Raw genomic sequence first — 20,776 nt, 5'->3', positions numbered from 1 at the left:
GCTCCACTGCACTCCAGCCTGGGTGACAGAGTGAGACTCCGTCTCATAAATAAATAAATAAATAAATACAGTAAGTAAAGTGTGGGTCAAACAAAAGGAGGCCAGTTTGGAAACTCTGGTTCCTTAACCTATTGTTGAGACTCTGAGCAGTAGAGAATAACCTGGTCTTACTTAGTTTTCTTTGTTTCTGGTAGACAGGTTTGCAAATTGCTTTTCCAGTTTCATCAGAAGAAATAAGTGTGGGCACATACATCTCTATCATAGTCTGTTTAGATTATTGGAGAATAAATAGGCAGCCCACTGCAAAACCTTGTATCTACATGTATATAATAGTTAAAGCAGAAGCCTGCATCTAGCTAGAATTCTACATAGCAATATGTGGGTTTTTTGGCTTTTTGTTTTTTTGTGGGTTGTTTTGTTTTTGTTTTTTTTGAAGCAAACTTTTGCTATATTGCTGAGGCTGGTCTTGAACTCCTGGGCTCAAGCAATCCTGCCTTGACTTCCTAAAGTGCTTGGGTTACAGGCGTGAGCTACTGCACCTGGCCTGCAATATGTATTTTAAGCTACTTTTTTTATTATTCCCTAAATAAAAAGAATTTCTCCTATGCCTGATGAAATCAGTCTTATTTACGTTCAAAAACTATACTGAAGAGAGGAGGACTGTATTTACTTTGGACTTTTGAGCGACTCACTTACACATATTACACTTACATTTCTGATCTGCCTATTTTTAACCAAATCTTGAATTTGATACATTAGCTGATTGGCCACATAAATGTTTTGGGTCTTCATAAAGCAAGACATGTTTGTGCTAATATTGGAATATTTTATTCCATTTTATCCTTACTTCGTTTAAATTGTTGAAAAATGTAAAAAGGAAAGTGCTGATACCCGTAATGAAAATGTGTAAGTATCAGACTCCTTAAAAAAGCAAAAAAACTTTTTATTATGAAAAATTGCACCAGCCTGGGCACATGGCAAAACTACATCTCTCCAAAAAATGCACAAATTAGCTGGGCGTAGTGGCATGTGCCTGTAGTACTCAGAAGGCTGAAGTGGGAGGATTGTGTGAGCCTAGGAGGTTGAGGCTGCAGCAAGCCAAGATGTTACCACTGCACTCCAGCCTCGGCTGGAGTGAGACCCTGTCTTAAAAAAAAAAAAAAAAAAAAGAAAAGAAAATATCAAACATACACACAAAAGTAAAGTGTAAGGTATAATGAATCCAATCCCTGTACCCATCACTAAACTTCAACAGTTATCAGTATTTTGCCAGTCTTTTATATTAAGTCCTTTGTGTTATCAAGTTGAATACTCAAATCTTTGCAGGTAGATATTACTATACTCCTTTTATTTTTATTGTGGAAAATTTCATACAATAGAGAGACTAGCATAATGAATCTCCATATGCATGTAACCCATCTTCAGTACTTAACACATGTCCCATTTTACATCATCTATGATAGCTCTCCATCCACTCCACCACCAAAACCTCCACTGAATATTTTGAAGCAAAACTTTAACGTGATGTCATTTTAGCTGTAAATATTCAAGTGTATATCCCTTAAAAGTAAGTATTCTTTTAAAAGCAATTCCCATTATTACATCTAAAAATAACAGTAATTTCTTGATATCAAGTATTTAGTCATTGTTCGTATTTCCTTAATTGTATCATAAGTTTTTGTTATAGCTACTTTCTTTGAGTCAGGATGTAAACAAGGTCCACATACTCCATTTGACTGTTAAATCTTTTTGTTTTGTTTTGTTTGTATGAGATGAAATTTTCTCTGTGGCCAGAGGGCAGTGGTGCGATCTTGGCTCACCGCAGCCTCTGCCTCCTGTGTTCAAGCGATTCTCCTGCCTCAGCCCCTTGAGTAGCTGGGATTACAGGTGCCCACCACCATGTCCAGTTAATTTTTGTTATTTTAGTAGAGGGGTTTTCACCATGTTGGCCGGGCTGGTCTCGAACTCCTGACCTCAAGTGATCCACCTGCCTTGGCCTCCCAAAGTGCTGGAATTACAGGCATGAGCCACTGTATCCGGTCTGGCTGTTAAGTTTTTTTTTTTTTTGAGATGGAGTCTTACTCTGTCACCTAGGCTGGAGTGCAATGGCGGGATCTTGACTCACTGCAACCTCTGCCTCTTGGGTTCAAGTGATTCTCCTGCCTCAGCCTCCCAAGTAGCTGGGATTACAGGCACCTGCCGTCACGACCAGTTAATTTTTGTATTTTTTGTAGAGATGGGGTCTCACCATGTTGGCTAGGCTGGTCTTGAACTCCTATCCTCAGGTGATCTGCCCACCTCGGCCTCCCACAGTGCTGGGATTACAGACGTGAGCCACCACACCCAGCTGACTGTTAAGTCTTTAAGTCTCATTTTATCTCTCCCACCCTGCCCCCTCATCCCTAGCAATTTTTTTTTTTTTTTTAGTTTTGGAGTATGTGTGCAGGTTTGTTACATAGGTAAACGTGTGCCATAGTGGTTTGCTGCACCTGTCAACCCATCCACCACCTAGGTATTAGGCCCAGCATGCGTTAGCTATTTTTGTTAATACTCTCCCTAAATTTTTCTATTGTTTTAAACAGCTTTTTTGGGTGGTGGTGGGGATTTATCATACCATAAAATTCATCCAAATGCAAATGTATAGTTTAATAGTTTACAGTTTTTTTTTGTTTGTTTGTTTGTTTGTTTTTTTGAGGTGGAGTTTCGCTCCTGTCCCTCAGGCTCTCTGCAACTTCTGTCTTCTATCTCCCAGGTTCAAGTGGTTCCCCTTCCTCAGCCTCCCGAGTAGCTGGGATTACAGGCATGCGCCACCACACCCAGCTAATTTTTGTATTTTTGGTAGAGACGGGGTTTTGCCATGTTGGCCAGGCTGGTCTTGAACTCCTGACCTCAGGTGATCCACCTGCCTCGGCCTCCCAAAGTGTTAGGATTATAGGCATGAGCCACTGCGCCCAGCCTATAGTAAATTTTTTAAAGTAGTAACTTTCATCATGTACGATTTCATTTTAGAACACTTCCGTCACCCGAAAAGTTCCGTGCTGCCCATTTGCAGTCAGTTCCTGCTCCCATCTTCAGCCCCAAAAGATGGGAGCCCTCCAGACAACCACTGATCTGCTTTCTGTCTCTGTAGATTCGTCTTGTCTGGAAATTTCACTATATAGTGTTTCAGTGTCTATTTTTCCTATAATGGTTTTTTTGTTTGTTTGTTTTTGAGACACAGTCTCACTCACTCAGTCTCACTCACTCTGTCCACTCCAGGTTAGAGTACAGTGGCATGATCTCAGCTCACTGCAACCTCCGCCTCCCACATTCATGTGATTCTCTTGTCTCAGCCTCCCCAGTAGCTTACAGGCGTGTGCCGCCACACCTGGCTAATTTTTGTATTTTTAGTAGAGACAGGGTTTCACCATGTTGGACAGGCTGATCTCGGGCTCCTGACCTCAAGTGATCTGCCCACCTCGGCCTCCCAAAGTGCTGAGATTATAGGTGTGAGCGACTGTGCTCCCTATAAGGTGTTTTTGAAGTTCTTCCAAAAATGAATGAATGAAGATCTTTGGGGAACTCATCAGTTTCCCATTTGTTAGTGTTGAGCAGTTCTGGACAATTGCCAGAAGACAGATGTCTTCTTGTGTAGTATATATCAATAATTCATTCCTTTTTTTGGCTAAATATTCTATTTTATAGATATACCACATTATACTTATCCCATCCATCAGTTGATGGACACTGGGTTGTTTTTACTTTTTGGCTTTTTGAATAATGCTGCTGTGAACATTTTGTGTACAGGTCTTTATGTGGACATGTTTTCATTTTCTAGGGTTAATACCTAGGAATGAAATATGCTGACTGGTAAATTATTTTCAAATAAATTTTAAGGAATTGCTCATTGTTTTCCAAAGTGGTCACACCATTTTACATTCCTGCCAGCAGTGCATGAGGGTTCCCATTTGTCCACTTCGTCATCAACAGCTGGTAGTGTTGGCCTTTTTGATCTAGCAGATGGGTAGTGGTACTTCATTGTATTTAATTTGCATTGCCTTAATGCCAAATGATGTTGAGTAACTTTTCATGTGCGTACTGGCCACTTGTGGATCTTCTCTGATGAATTATGAGTTGTATATCTTCTTTGTTTTTTTGTTTGTTTTTTGAGACAGGGTTTCACTGTATTGCCCAAGCTGGAGTATAGTGAGGTATAGTGGCCTTGAACCCCTGGCCTCAAGTGATCCTCCCACCCTAGCCTCCTGAGTAGCTAGTACTACAAGCACAGGCTACTATGCCTGACTGTGTATCTTACTGAGTTGGGGCTTCCTCCCTCACTTTCCAGCTGTTCTGACAGCCAGACTTAGTCGTCTCCTTAACCCATGGAGAAGCATCTTTCTGCTTAAGTTTTAGTCCCTCTGTGCCACAGAGACTGACTAATCTCACACAGTCCGTCCCCTTCTCTCAAAGGTTGAATCCACTCCAATTTCTGCCTGGCTTTGGTTGCTCTCCAGTGCCTTCAAATAGGCAAGAATTTTCTATATATTGGCCAGAGTATATGGTTGTTATCTGTGTGAGGGAGGGTTAGTCCCAAAAACTGCTTTGTTACTATGTTATTTCATTTAATAATAGCTTCTCTTTTGACTCAATACAGATGTGTTTAACCTTGCCATTCAACTTCAGTTATCACATAAAAGTTATAATTACTTTCTGATTTGTAAGATGTTTATGGGCTTGGAGTAACTCCACATATTAATATACCAAATATTTAAGATGCTATGGAAAAACAACTAGCCATTCACCATGGTGAAATTTGTTTTGTGTTGATAGCCAAATAATCCACAACACATTATAGCCACCGATAAGTAACTTGATTTCCTTATCAGCATCCATCTATTTAAAATACACTAAAAAACATCTCCCAAAATGATACAGTTAATGACCAGTGTTTAACACTTGACATACATTTATAAATGTTTAGTGGTTCTCAAACTCTTTGGTCTTAGGACTTCTTTACATCCATATCAATGATTGAGGACTCCAAAGAGCTCTTAATACCTACTGATATTTACAGTAGTAGAAATTAGGCCAGGCGCGGTGGCTCAAGCCTGTAATCCCAGCACTTTGGGAGGCCGAGACGGGCGGATCACGAGGTCAGGAGATCGAGACCATCCTGGCTAACACGGTGAAACCCCGTCTCTACTAAAAAATACAAAAAACTAGCCGGGCGAGGTGGCGGGCGCCTGTAGTCCCAGCTACTCGGGAGGCTGAGGCAGGAGAATGGTCTAAACCCGGGAGGCGGAGCTTGCAGTGAGCTGAGATCCGGCCACTGCACCCCAGCCTGGGCGACAGAGCAAGACTCTGTCTCAAAAAAAAAAAAAAAAAAAAAAGAAATTAAAACTGAGAAATTTAAAACTTTAACTTATTTTCAAATAACAGTGGTAAACTCATTACATGTTAACATAAATAGCATATTTTTGTGAAAAATAAGTATATTTTCCAAAAAAAAAAAATGTCGTGAGAAGAGTGGCATTGTTTTACATTTTTACAAATCTTTTAAATATCTGTCTTAATTGAAGATAGCCGACTCTGCATCTTCTCACATTGCATTAGCTGTCAGAGCAATAATACCATACCATCACCTACCATGTAGCCTCTGGAAAAATCCACTTGTGACAGAATACAAGAGAAAAAGGCAAATAATGTCTTCGTGTTGTTATGAAAATAGTTTTAACCTTTTCAGCTCCCTGAAAGTATCTCCCGTCTCTCTGGGGTCCCTGAACCACACTGAGAACTGCAGGTTTAACATATCTCTGGAAGGATACTCAAGCAACTAAGAACAGTGTTTGTCTTGGGGAAAGGGGAATTTGGCAGTTAAAAGACAGCAAAGGGTAGAATGGAGGCTTATTTTAAAATACCTTTTGAGTATTTTACTTGGTACATTGAAAGTGAATTGTTAAATAAAGCCCTTATCTTCCTTCTGGCAGAAAGGTGCTTAAAGTAATTGTTTTTGTTTTTGTTTTTTAATTTCACTTTAGACACATAGATCTAGAGGGGAGAAGTACCTCAGAGGACACATCTCCAATCTACATTAGGTTCCCACTGGCATGAACCTTCATAGCCCCTAATTATTTTCTGTAGCACTTACCTCAACTTATAATTGTATGGCTGTGTGTTTGTGTGTGTGTGTGTGTGTGTGTGTGTCACCTCTTTTCTCTCCCACTAAACTATTACCTGAGGGCATGAATCAAATCTGTTTTGCTCACTATTCTCAGTTCAGTACTTGGTTCATAATAGTTTGTTAGTAAGTATTTATTGAATTAATGAATGAGGATCTTTGGGAAACTCCTACCAATTTCCTGTGTCAGTACTGAGCAGTTCTGGACAGTTGCCAGAAGACAGTTCTTGACCAAACACCTTTTTTTGCGTAGATAAAAATGCTTCTTGGCCGGACATGGTGGCTCACACCTGTAATCACAGCACTTTGGGAAGCCAAGGTGGGTTGATCATTTGAGGTCAGGAGTTTGAGACCAGCTTGACTAACATGGTAAAACCCCATCTCTATTAAAAATACAAAAATTAGCTGGTGTGATGGCGGGCACCTGTAATCCCAGCTACTCGGGAGACTGAGGCAGGAGAATCCCTTGAACCCAAGAGGCAGAGGTTGCAGTGAGCCGAGATTGCACCACTGCACTCCAGCCTGGGTGACAGTGCAAGACACCATCTCAAAAAAAAAGAAAAGATGCTTCTTGCATTTGTTCTCATTCCTCTTAGACTGTGCACTAGACGATCCGTAAATATTAATAATCCATTTAGGAGTGTCACGAGAGGGGATGGCAAAATGCTTGTTTTTTTTTTTTTTTTTTTTTGGGTGCTCAGACTTTCATACATTAAGTCTTTTTACTATTTCAAAGAATTCTTTGTCATTCTTTGGTTGTTCCATTTTTCTGTAGAAAAACAAAATAGTATTTTTTTCTTAAGACCCTATTGGATTTGTCAAACCTGACTCCAGTGCCAGGATAAAGAGCATTATACTAACAACACTTACTTGTGTCTGAATGAAGTTGGCCAAATGCTTACATCTGTTTCCTGGTGGTGATTCTTTCAGTATTCTCAGTTCACATACCACTGGGTCGTCAGAAGACAAGTATCTGGATTTCAGAGCCAACAGTTTGCTTTTAAGCTGCAAGGCCCTCCATTGCCGTAAGATCTGCCACTGCCATAATAACAAAACCTCAGCTGGAACTTGTGCTGCAGCCATTGAGGTCTGTTCGTAGACCTCCTGCTCTCGCTTCTGGTTCCATGTAATATTGTTTATAAAAAGAATTAGCATCTGTTCTGTGTAAAACAACACTGTGGGGCAGAAGCTTTGCAGTCAGTAGTAAGAGGGGCCACTGCGAACTACAGTTTCATTGTAAAGCAAATTCTTTTCCCTCTTAGGAAATAGAAATTTAACTTAAGCTTGCTTTTATAACAACTGAAGGGGCTTTGCAGACGCTGCCGCCGAGGAAAGTCTTGTACTACTAGCCATGGTCAACCCTACCATGTTCTTCGACATTGCTGTCGACGGCGAGCCCTTGGGCCGCGTCTGCATCGAGCTGTTTGCAGACAAGGTTCCAAAGACAGCAGAAAATTTTCGTGCTCTGAGCACTGGAGAGAAAGGATTTGGTTACAAGGGTTCCTGCTTTCACAGAATTATTCCAGGGTTTATGTGTCAGGGTGGTGACTTCACACGCCATAATGGCACTGGTGGCAAGTCCATCTATGGGGAGAAATTTGAAGATGAGAACTTCATCCTAAAGCATACAGGTCCTGGCATCTTGTCCATGGCAAATGCTGGACCCAACACAAATGGTTCCCAGTTTTTCATCTGCACTGCCAAGACTGAGTGGTTGGATGGCAAGCATGTGGTCTTTGGCAAAGTGAAAGAAGGCATGAATATCGTGGAGGCCATGGAGCGCTTTGGGTCCAGGAATGGCAAGACCAGCAAGAAGATCACCATTGCTAACTGTGGACAACTCGAATAAGTTTGACTTGTGTTTTATCTTAACCGCCAGACCATTCCTTCTGTAGCTCAGGAGAGCACCCCTCCACCCCATTTGCTCGCAGTATCCTAGAATCTTTGTGCTCTCGCTGCAGTTCCCTTTGGGTTCCATGTTTTCCTTGTTCTCTCCCATGCCTAGCTGGATTGCAGAGTTAAGTTCATGATTATGAAATAAAAACTAAGTAACAATTGTCAAAAAAAAAAAAAAAAAAACAACTCAAGGAATGAAGAGCAAAGAGTAGTGTTCTAGAGGGTACCTTAACTTACAGCTTGTGTTGTAGGTCGAGATTGGCTGCATTATGATGTTACATGGTTTCTTGAGCTATGGTGAGCATATTTTCCAAACCAAAAATCAACACACCTATTCTGACAATATTTTTTAAAGTCAAATGTAATTATACATTTAGAAGTAAAATTAAAAGTTGAGACTGTCCAGGAAAACCCAGAACATAGGGATGCCTTGCCTGGAAGACAGGAATTTGACTCCTTAAAGGAGGAGTATGCTGAACTTTAAACTTCACTCCACTGGCCTTTGAGCACAGTGTTGATATCAGCCCTCCTACAGCTGCAGCTGGGCCCCGCCTCTCTGCCTAAAGTAGGATGCAACACCATAGGCCATAGGCAAGACCACTGATCTGTATGGAGACTTGATTTTTAGTATAAAGGATATTTTTTGCCTGGCCTTGAAGACTGTAGGGCAGACATGGAAAAGGAGATGACAGTACTGACCCAGGACTGTCCCATCTGACATATTACCCAATTTGTGTAGATCTTGCAGTCTAGGAACTAGCAAGCATTCGATTGCGGGAAAAGCATCTCCCAGTGAATAACTTCATTGAATTCTTGGGTTTTTCTGAGTTCCTTCATTTTGTACAAATGACTTCCTGTAGGTATGGGAATTATTGGTCAAGATAGGCTCTTTTGCTTTGTTTTCCTGAGGCCATGCTTTCAGCTCATGCCATAGCTGCTTACTGCAGAATAGGAGAAGGAAGAGAGCGAAAAATAATAAAAAATACTTCTGAAAACAAATACAAGGAAACCTGCGACCCAAAGAGGAAACAGACATTGAGAAATTCAAAAAGAAACCAGACAAGGAGAGAACATGTTCATGTGTTCAGAGTTGTTTTCTACAGTTTATTTATGGAGGGTACAAGTGCCTTTTGACAGTTCTATTGTGTGTTGTAAAACAATTTTTTTTATTCTTTGAGCTTTTTACATGGTTATCCCTTCCTAAGTTGATTTTTGTGTTTTTTTGTTTTGTTTTTCTTTTTGAGACAGAGTCTTACTCTGTTGCCCAGGCTGGAGTGCAGCGGCACAATCTCAGCTCACAGCAACCTCCATCTCCCAGGTTCAAGTGATTCTTGTGCCTCAACCTACTGAGTAGCTGGGATTATAGGCGTGCGGCACCATGCTCGGCTAATTATTGTATTTTTAGTATACGTGGGGTTTCACTGTGTTGGCCAGGATGGTCTTGAACTCCTGACTTCAAGTGATCCACCTGCCTCAGCCTCCCAGAGTGCTGGGATTACACGCATGAGCCACTGCACCCGGCTTTAAGCTTAAACAGTGTCTGGCTTGCCTGGGTGCAGTGACTCATGCCTGTAATCACAGCACTTTGGGAGGCCAAGGCAGGTGGATCACTTGAGGCCAGAAAATCAAGAGCAGCCTGGCCAACCTGGCAAAATCCCATCTCTACCAAAAAATACAAAAATTAGCCGAGTGTGGTGGTGCGCACCTGTATTCGCAGCTACTGCAGAGGCTGAGGCAGGAGAATCACTTGAACCCAGGAGGTGGAGGTTGTAGTAAGCCAAGATCACACCACTACACTCCACCCTGGGCCACAGAGTAAGACCCTGCTTCAGAAAAAAAGAAAAGAAAAGAAAATTGGTGAATGGGTGGAATGTTTGAAAGGATAGCCAAAAATGTGTCTTAACATTGGGTGACGTTTCTAGAGATGGTGTGGAAGATTAACTGCTGTTTCTTACTATTTCTTTTTAAAAAAGAATTCTTATGTGAATCTTTTTAACATCTTACCTGTAATATTTTTATGGTTTGTTTAATGGTCAGTTGTTGAATTTGTCTTGAAAATTAACGTTGCTTAAATATTACATACAAATTAATTTAACGTGGCTTGTTCTTTTAAGCACTTTAAACATCTTAACAGATAAAAATATAAATACAATTATTAATAAGACTTATTCTGTGTGGTTTGGGGTAAACTAGTGGCAGATTTCCAGTTATCTTGATTTTCAACAATTTCTACTAGAAGGGATTTTATTCAGCCACAGAAAGGTTATTGTTATGTATGCTCTGTTTTTGTCTTTAACTTGTGCTCCCATTGGGAGTTACTGAGATGTAAGAAGAGGGCTAGTATTCCTTTCCATGTGCAAAAACCCATTTTAGACCCTCTGGTGCTAAATTATTTTTACAAAATTAGTTTTGTTTCGGTTTCTTTCAGTTAACCATAGTTATTTTCTTTTTGAAGCTCAGATTGTCATAGATTGGCTAATGGCATTATCTTTGAGCTGATTCCTTTGTCCTTTTGACACTGACTCTGGCAGTCTGAAAAGTATTCTTTTTTTTTTTTTTTTGAAAAGTATTCTTACTTTCTGGCGGTACTAGAAAATACCAGAATGGTCTTTATTGGTTTTTTTGCCCAAGACATGGAGTCATCTCCCATCTAGGTTCCTGGTTCCTTTAGTGGTAGGTAATATTGGAAACCAAAATCTGGGCTGGGCACAGTGGCTCATGCCTGTAATCCCAGCACTTTTTGGGAGGCCAGGATGGGAGGATTGCTTGAGGCCAGAAGTTCAAGACAGCCTGCCCAACATAGTGAGACACCCTTCTCTACCAAAATTTTAAAAACGAGCACACGTCTGTAGTCCTAGCTATTAGGAAGGCTGAGGCAGGAGGATCATTTTAGCCCAGGAGTTCAAGGCTGCAGTGAGCTAAGAAGGTGCTACTGCACTCCAAACTTTAGCCTGGGTGACAGAGTGAGACCCTGTCTCAAAAAGAAAAACACACAAAATCTGGGTTCAAGGAAACTCACGAAGGGTGGTGATCAGTAAAACTTCTGTTGTTGCTGTTAAACTAATTTTAGTGACAACTTTATTATTTTTTTAATTACAAGATATTTCCTACATGCAAAAAATATAAATCAGACACCCATGCACTTATTACCCAGCCTTCTTTACATCTCCTTTCATCCCGAAAGAGGAAAGTAACCACCATATTAAATTTTTTATCATTCTCTTCTTCTTCTTCTTCTTTTTTAAGACAGAGTGTTGCTCTGTCACCCAGGCTGGAATGCAGGGGCGCAATCTTGGCTCACTGCAACCTCTGCCTCCTGGGTTCAAGAGATTCTCCTACCTCAGCCTCCCAAGTAGCTGGGATTACAGGTGTGTGCCACCACGCCCAGCTAAATTTTGTATTTTTAGTAGAGATGGGGTTTCACCATGTTGGTCAGGGTGGTCTTGAACTCCTCAAGTGATCCACCCACCTCGGCCTTCCAAAGTGCTGGGATTACAGGCATGAGCCACTGTGCCCGGCCTCTTATTTTCCTTTATAGTTTTTTTTTTTCTTTTTTTTACCACTTATGCGAGTACCCCTAGATAGTTGTTATTTGAATTTGCTTGTTTTTGAACTTGAAATAAATGCCATCTCGCAGCATGTATTTTTCTGTGACTGACTTTTCACTTTACGTTATTTTGAGATTTATGTTGATGCAGTAGCACAGTAGCATCCACTGCTTTATTATAGTTTGTTGTATGAATATGCCACAATTTTTGTGTTTTCCTGCATTATTTCTAGTTTTTTGCTATTGGAAAAATACTGCTGTGGACATTCCCATACATGCTTTTTTGTGCATATGTGTAGGGGTTTCTCCAGGTTGCCATGTTTGCAAAGTGTTTTTACATGAGCCCATAGTAAGAAATATAGTTTCATCATGACTCCAATATACCCACACACACTAACCTACACATGACTGAAACAAAAATTTTATTATACTTAATGTATAATAAAATGAAATGCAGTACTTAGTGTAATGAGGTAAAAATATAACACTATTTCATTAAAATATGGCTATGATCCTCTAAATTGATTTGGGACCCATTGAGTAACAACCAGCAATGTGCAAAACTACTGTAAGAACGAAGTTGCTGGCCGGGCGCGGTGGCTCAAGCCTGTAATCCCAGCACTCTGGGAGGCCGAGGCGGGCGGATCACGAGGTCAGGAGATCGAGACCATCCTGGCTAACACGGTGAAACCCCGTCTCTACTAAAAAAAAATACAAAAAACTAGCCGGACGAGGTGGCGGGCGCCTGTAGTCCCAGCTATTCGGGAGGCTGAGGCAGGAGAATGGCGTAAACCCGGGAGGCGGAGCTTGCAGTGAGCTGAGATCCGGCCACTGCACTCCAGCCCGGGCGACAGAGCGAGACTCCGTCTCAAAAAAAAAAAGAACGAAGTTGCTGGCTGTAGAATACGTTTAAATGTTAACCTAAAAAGATTATGTTGATTTGTTTTTCAAAGTGGTTGAACTAGTCTTAACATCAGGTGAGAGTTCCTATTGTCCCGATCCTTGCTGTTGGCAGGCTGTTCTGAGGGTCTCATGGGTATAAAATGGCATGTCCTAGAGTTTGAATTTGTATTTTCCCATTACTAGTTGGATTAGCTAGTGAGGAGACAGGAAGCACAGGTGGTATTACAGTGTAGTGGTAGAGGTACGCACATGGTGTTTGTGAAAACTAGAGATTAAAGCATCTCCCTGATCCTGGGGCAGTCAGGGAGAGTTCTACAAATAAGGGCTTTCAGAAGGTTGCTATAAGAAGGCGTTTAGAATTTCAGAAGTCATTTCTGACCTGAGTTCTTCCTAGGTAAAATTCTTTCTACTATTAGAGTATTCTGTGGTGTTTATCTAATACAAGGTAAATTGGAACTCTTTTCTTGGATCTTGAGAGAGGTCTTTGAATATCTGATGAAAATTATGGACTTGCCTCCCAGAAAAATATTGTGCGTGTGTGTGTTTGTTTGTGTTTGTGTTTGTGTAAATTTGACATAAAATTTCAGCATGTTCTTGGTCATTCTAGGACCTTCCAGGGAGTGGATAGTCAATGAAAAGTTCCCAAGGACTCTTAACAAAAGAGACGGCTATTACTTTGTTATATCTAAGTCTGGGTTATTTACTCTGCTGGCTTGAGACCTCTGCCCCCACACCCCTCAACGTAGTAACCTTCCATAGACATTCCATATGGCCTGCAGCTTTGCATTGGTGGCAGAATAGAGTTGGTGTCCATCATGGGTCCCCAACATAGAGAGCGATGTGTCACAGAGCCATGAGTCACAGAGCTAACATTAGGAATTTGTCACAACCAACAAAAATGAAGCTGGAAGCAACTAGCAAAAGAAAGACCCTAAGACCACCCAGATAGAGTAGATGGGATGCTTGTTTTCCCTACGTATGAAATGGTAGATTGAACCAATTTTATTTATGTCTTAATGGACAGATTAATCCAGTAGCCTTGAGGCCTTGGTGACACCTTGGTAACTGATACGAGTTACGTGGACTCCAGATATACACAACCTAATTTGTCCATGCTACTGATACAGCTAATAGGTGGTTATAATTTCACATCTGTAAATTGATCTTAAAACAAAATTTGTTTATGCTTTCTTTATCTGCCACAAGAATCTTTCAGCTGTTTTCCCTAAGGCTTCTTTTATTCATCTCATGCCAGGTTTTAGAGTCTGTCCCACTGCTTTGGTCCAAGGAACTTTATTCACTACAAGCAGTTTGACTCAATACCCAGTCAGGGCATGACACTTAATTAGATGCAATACTGTCTTCTGAGATGCCCCTAGCTCTTCCCCACCTTCCAGCTGAGTCCACAAGTCTGAAATAAAGCTGTATTATAAGGACTCTTGTGTTCACTTTCTGACATTACCTCCCTCCAGAAGCGATCTTTTGATTTGTTAAGAGGTATGTGTGGGTAAGTCACAAAACTAAGTATTCCAATCTCTATTGGGAGTGTTTTAACAGGTAGAAAGTATACATGATTCAACCAAGCAGAAAGCTGTTGTCTCTCAGTGGATCATTTTCAGCTTTCTTTGGAGAGTTGCCATTAGCAATGCAAATGTTAAGTTTGATAGCACAACAAATAAAACACTGAAAACTATAGATGTTACTTATAAAACACTGGTACTCAAAGAAATTGAGTTTGGTCAAGAAGACAGTGAAATGTTTCCCTGTTGGGCCGGAGGCTGTTATCGTTTTGCTCTGAATTCAAAACCTGATATGTCTCCAAATTTGCTTAGGGCTGTTATCCTGGAAAATAGAATCTGATAGAAGGCGAGCACTGGTACTTAGTGCAAGGTGGAGGTGATCATGGTTAGGACAATTGCATACAGGTTATGACTACATTGGAGTCTCAGGAAAGATTGGTTTACTGATTTGGCAAATCCGAGGCATGAGTTTTGGGTGGTTTTGTTGTTTTGTCTTATTTTTCCATCCTTTAAGAGTCTTAGGGGAAAACAACATCATTGAATAGACTGACTAAAAATTCAGCACTTAATCTGCTTCACAGCATATTAACCTCTGCAGAGCTTTGCTATTTTGGAACCAGAGGTGTGAATTATTCTCTGTTAATAAGAATCTGGCTTTCTTTTCTTATTGGAAAAGAGGCTCATGTGCATGTTACTCTGACTCAGTAGTTCTCAAACTTTTTGTTCTCAGGATCTCTTTACACTCTTCAAAATTATTGACTGGATTATAACTGTTGTTATTTATAGTATAAGAAATTAAAATAAACTAGTATATTTTTAAAATCTAGAATAGCATTGTGATTTTGTAAATTTCTTTAATGTCTGGCTTAATCGAAGATAGCTGGAGTGTCAGATCTTCGTTTCCATTCAGTCTGTTTTAATCAGTTGTTTTGGGTGAATTATATGAAGAAAATTTACTCTCACTCAGATATGTAGTTGGAAAAAGAAGGAGTATTTTAATAGCTGTTTTTGATAATTTTGATTATCCTTTAGTGATACTACACCAAAATGTGAACAGTGATGTAACAGCATGCATTCAAAACTACTGGTTACTGGGTTATACAGCTCTTCTAACGTTGACTACTTTCATTAGACCTTCTCAACAAGTCACATTCATTAATATCAGTGCCAATCAGAAACGTCTTTACAGGGAAGCTGTTTAGTTCACGGTGGTAGGCAACAAGTTTTCCAAAATTCTAAAGCTCAGAATTTATCACTGCCAACAGATACTGTCAGGTCTTGGACAGACAGACATTGTTCAGTTTCGAGAAAAGAGAAAATGTCTGTCAAATACTTAAGTATGAATAACTATAGTTTATCTGCCAGTCATTTTTTCAGGTAAAAATGGTATTCATGAGGAAAAGTAGATAATTCAACTTGCAATTCAGTTGTGCAAATGGAGTCCTGGAGACTCCCACTCTTGGCAGAAGTGCTTATGATCACTTTCATTTTCATAAAAAATAGTTACAAGATACCTAGTTAAGAATCAAGATTTAATAAATTACCTCATTTTATGTAAAATATTTATTTTACTTAATAACTTGCTGCTTCATTTTTTAATAAAAAACTTTAGAATAATGTTGTATTGAATATCTGAAGAGATTATTATGTCAGAAAAGCTGCTAAAATGACATGGAGAGTTCCCATATGTAGACGTGCCTCATCTGATGGCACTGTGCTTTACTGTGCTTCACAGATACTCTGTTTCTTACAAATTGAAGGTTTGAGTTGAGCATGTCTACCAGTGCCATTTTTCCAGCAGCTTGTATTCACTTCATGTCTCTGTCCTATTTTGGTAATTTTCATAATATCTCAAATTTTGTCATTATTATTATTATGGCCATCTGCAACCAGTAATCCTTACTGGTACTATTGTAATTGTTTTGGAGCACCATGAGCCACACCCACATAGGATAGCAAACTTAATTGGTAAATGTTGTATTCCCTGAGACAAAACAATATTGAAATTAGGCTAGTTAGTAACCCTACAGTGACCTCTAAGTGTTCAAGTAAAAAGAAGAGTCACATCTCTCACTTTAAATCAAAAGCTAGAAATGATTTAAGGTTAGTGAGAAAAGCATGTTGAAAGCCAAGACAGGCTAAAAGCTAGGCCTCTTGTACCAAACAGTTAGCCAAGTTGTAAATGCAAAAGAAAAGTTACTGAAGGAAGCTAAAAGTGCTACTCCGGTGAACATACAAATGATAAAGTGAAACAGCTTTATTGCTGATCTGAAGACAGTTTGAATGGTCTGAATAAGAAGATCAAACCAACCACACAACATTCCCTTAAGCCAAAGCCTAATTCAGAGTAAGGGCCTAACCCTTCAATTCTGTGAAGGCTGAGGGAGGAGAGAAAGCTGCAGGAGAAAAGTTTGAAGTTAGCAGAGGTTGTTCATGAGATTCTTCCCTTAGAAAGAAGCTGTTTCACCAGCTGCAGGAGCTTACACCTGTAACCCCAGCACTGTGGAAGTCGAGGCAGGTGGATCACTTGAGGTCAGGAGTTTGAGACCAGCCTGGCCAGTATGGTGAAACCCCATCTCTACTAAAGATACAAAAAATTAGCTGGTCATGGTGGCATGTATCTGTAATCCCAGCCACTCAGGATGCTGAGGCAGGAGAATCGCTTGAACTCGGGAGGTGGAGGTTGCGCTGAGCTGAGATTGCGCCACCACACTCCATCCTGGGTGACAGGGTGAGACTTCGTCTCAAAAAAATAAAAACTAGCCGGGCGCGGTGGCTCATGCTTGTAATCCCAGCACTTTGGGAAGCCGAGGCAGGTGGATCACCTGAGGTCGGGAGTTCAAGACCAGCCTGACCAACATGGAGAAAACCCGTCTCTACTAAAAATACAAAATTAGCCGGGGTGGTGGCACATGCCTGTAATCCCAGCTACTCGGGAGGCTGAGGCAGGAGAATCGCTTGAACCCGGGAGGCAGAGGTTGCGGTGAGCCGAGATCGCGCCATTGCACTCCAGCCTGGGCAAAAAGAGCGAAACTCTGTCTCAAAAAAAAAAAAAACCTAAAAATAAATAAAGTAATTTTAAAAAAGAAAGAAGCTGTTTCCGGGCTGGTTGAGGTGGCTCACGCCTGTAGTCCAAGCACTTTGGGAGGCCAAGGCGGGTGGATCACTTGAGGCAAGAAGTTCAAGACCAGCCTGGCCAACATGGCAAAGCCCATCTCTACTAAAAATACAAAAATTAGCCAGGCATGGTGGTACACGACTGTAGTCCCAGCTACTTGGGAGGCTGAGGCAGGAGAATTGCTTAAACCTGGGAGGCGGAGGTTGCAGTGAGTCGAGATCATACCACTGCACTCCAGCCTGGGCAACAGAGCAAGACTCTGTCTCCAAAAAAAAAAAAAAAAAAAAAAGAAAGCAAGCAAGCAGCTGTTCCCATAACATGGAAGTACAAGATGAAGCAGCAAGTTCTGATACGGAAGCTGTAGTAAGTTATTCAGAAGATTTAGCTAAGATAATTGATGAAGGTGGCTGCACTAAACAACAGATTTTCAGTGTAAATGGAACAGCCTTTTCTTTTTCCTTTCTTCTTCTTATATTTTTTAAACAGCTTTCTGTTGGAAGAAGATGCCATCTAGGACTTCTGTTAGCTCGGAAGGAGAAGTTAATGCTTGGCTTCAAAACTTCAACTGATAGGCTGGCTGTCTTTTTAAGGGCTAATGTAGCTGGTGACTTAAAGTTGAAGCCAGTGCTCATTTGCCATTCTAAAAATCCTAAGACCCTTAAGAATTATAATCTACTCTGTGTTTTTTAAGTGAAACAACAAAACATAGATGACAGCACATCTGTTTCCAGCATAGTTTCCTGAATATTTTAACCCCACTTTTGAGACATCCTGCTCAGACAGAAAGATTCTTTTCAAAATGTTACTGCTCATTGACAATGTACCCAGTCACCCATGTGCTCTGATGGATGTGTACAAGAAGATTAATGTTGTGTTGTTTACTGTTAACATCCATTCTGCAGTCCATGGATCAAGGAGTAATTTCAGCTTTCAAGTGTTACTTGTTTATTTGTTTATTTTCACTCCTGGCAAACTGTGATGGTCTTACTACTTAAGAAATATATTTAATAAGGCTATAGCTGCCATAGATAGTGATTTCTCTGATGAATCTGGACAGAGTTTATTGAAAACCTTCTGGAAAGAGTTCACTATCCTAGATGCCATTAAGAACATCTGTGATTCACGGGAGGAGGCCAAAGTATCCACAGGAACAGGAGTTTAGAAGAAGTTTATTCCAACCCTTATGGGTAACTTTGAGGGGTTCAAGACTTCAGTAGAGGAAGTAACTGCAGATATGATGTAAATATCAAGAGAGCTACTATGAGAAGTAGAGCCTGTATTAGTCCATTCTCACGCTGCTATGAAGAAATAGCCAAGACTGAGTAATTTGTAAAGAAAAGAGATTTAATTGACTCGCAGTTCCGCATAACTGGGGAAGCCTCAGGAAACTTACAGTCATGGCGGAAGGCACCTCTTCACAGGGTGGCAGTAGAGAGAATGAGTGCAAGCAGGGGAAATGCCAGAGGCTTATGAAACCATCAGATCTCAGGAGACTCACTCATTATGACGAGAACAGCATGGCGGAACTGCCCCCATGATTCAATTACCTCCACCTTGTCCTGCATTTGACACGTGGAGATTATTATAATTCAAGGTGGCCGGGCGCAGTGGCTCAAGCCTGTAATCCCAGCACTTTGGGAGGCCGAGACGGGTGGATCACGAGGTCAGGAGATCGAGACCATCCTGGCTAACCTGGTGAAACCCCATCTCTACTAAAAAATACAAAAAACTAGCCGGGCGAGGTGGCGGGCGCCTGTAGTCCCAGCTACTCGGGAGGCTGAGGCAGGAGAATGGCGTGAACCCGAGAGGCAGAGCTTGCAGTGAGCTGAGATCTGGCCACTGCACTCCAGCCTGGGGGACAGAGGGAGACTCCGTCTCAAAAAAAAAAAAAAAAAAAAAAAAAAATAATAATAATTCAAGGTGAGATTTACATGGGGATACAGAGTCAAACCATATCAGAGCCTGAAGATTTAACTGAATTGCTTCAATTTTATGATAAAACTTTGACAGATGAGGAGTGGCTTCTTATGGATGAGCAAAGAAAGTGGTTTCTTAAGATGGAATCTACTCCTTGTAAAAATGCTGTGAACATTGTTGAAATGACAGCAAAGGATTTAGAATAGTGCATATTTAGTTGATAAAGCAACAGCAGGGTTTGAGAGGATTGAATTCAGTTTTGAAAGAAGCTTTACTGTGGGTAAAATGCTATCAAACAGCATTGCATGCTACAGAGAAATCTTTCATGAAAGGAAGAGTCAATGTGACAGACTTCATTGTTGTTTTATTTTAAGAAATTGCCACAACTACCCCAGCCTTTAGCAACCACCACCCTGATCAGTCATCATTCATCAACATTGAAGCTAGACCTTCTACCAACAAAATGATTTTGATTCACTGAAGGCTCAGATGATCATCAGCATTTTTAGCAATATTTTAAAATGAAGATCTGTACATTGTTTTTCTTAGACATAATGCTGTTACACACTTAATAGACTACAGTGCAGTGTAAACATAACTTACATATACACTAGGAAATCAAAAAAATTTGTGTGGCTTACTTTACTGTGATATTTGCTTCATTGCTATGGTCTGGAACTGAACCCAAAATATCTCCTAGGTGTGCCTGCCTGCATGTGTCACCCAGCTTTCTCTGATGTTAACATCTTATATTTGGCAGTGGTACATTTGTCAAAATTAAGAGATTAACAATGAGACAGTACTATTATCCAAACTCCACTCTTTATTATAATTTCCCTTTTTCCCACAAGTGTCTTTTAGCATGTTATTCCAGGATCCAGTTCAGGATACCCTGTTGCATTTAAGCAGTAACTTTTAAAACAGCACTTTTTCCCTTTCCCCACCACATTTAAGAAAACAAGTACATTTTAGACTTACAGAAGAGTTGGAAAGATGGAACAGTGAGTGCCATGTACCTTTACCCAACATCTTGCATAGCCATGGTGCATTTGTCACAACTGAGAGACTAACAGTGCCACCACATTTTTATACATCATGAGGACACTTCTCTTGGAGATACGTCTTGGATTTTTTTTTTTTTTTTTGGAACACCAAGGCTGTGAGACTCATGCTCATATGACTATAAGGCTGGAGTTAGGCAGACCAGGACTTCACATTCGTCCCTGGCCATATACTGCTGTGTGGTCTCCTTCAACTTCCTTCTCCACAAATGAACAAATGCAGAGCCGTGAGAGAATGTGCGAGTATGTGGCAGGTACTCAGCAAGTAACTACACGTGTTCCTTGACATATGATGGGATTATGTCCCAATAAATGCATTGTAAGTTGAAAATGCATTTAATATACCCAACCTACCAAACATCAAAGCTTGGCCTAGCCTACCTTAAATGTGCTCACAACACTTATATTAGCCTGTAGTTGGACAAAATCATCTAACACAAAGTCTGTTTTATAATCAAGTGTTGATTATCTTATGTAATTTATCAAATACTGTACTGGAAGTGAAAACCAGAATGGGTATATGGGTACTCACAGTAGTTTCTACTGAATGCATATCACTTTCACACCACGATAAAGGCAAAAATTTGTAAGTCAAACCATAGTCAGGGACATAGTCTTTTCTGTTCCCAGAAAAGGGCTTAGAACAGAGATTCAGTA

At 40.5% G+C, this 20,776-nt stretch overlaps 1 protein-coding gene, 1 long non-coding RNA gene and 1 pseudogene across 3 annotated transcripts in view; all 3 read left to right on the top strand.

Moving 5' to 3' along the window:
- CFDP1 (craniofacial development protein 1) overlaps window positions 1-20,776 on the top strand; it is a 151,820-nt gene that overhangs the window by 71,909 nt on the left and 59,135 nt on the right. The gene's annotated exons all lie outside the window — the stretch shown is intronic.
- On the top strand, window positions 7,465-8,375 carry LOC135968998 (peptidyl-prolyl cis-trans isomerase A pseudogene; annotated as a pseudogene).
- On the top strand, window positions 17,380-19,698 carry LOC141409298 (uncharacterized). Its single transcript, XR_012429162.1, has 2 exons — window positions 17,380-18,735; window positions 19,062-19,698. It is a non-coding gene; the product is annotated as an uncharacterized lncRNA (long non-coding RNA).

The sequence above is a fragment of the Macaca fascicularis genome, chromosome 20 (genome assembly GCF_037993035.2).
Source record: "Macaca fascicularis isolate 582-1 chromosome 20, T2T-MFA8v1.1".
In the NCBI taxonomy this organism is placed as follows: domain Eukaryota; kingdom Metazoa; phylum Chordata; class Mammalia; order Primates; family Cercopithecidae; genus Macaca; species Macaca fascicularis.
The sequence above is the reverse complement of the archived record's forward strand: the minus strand, read 5'-3'. Positions and strand labels throughout refer to the sequence as shown.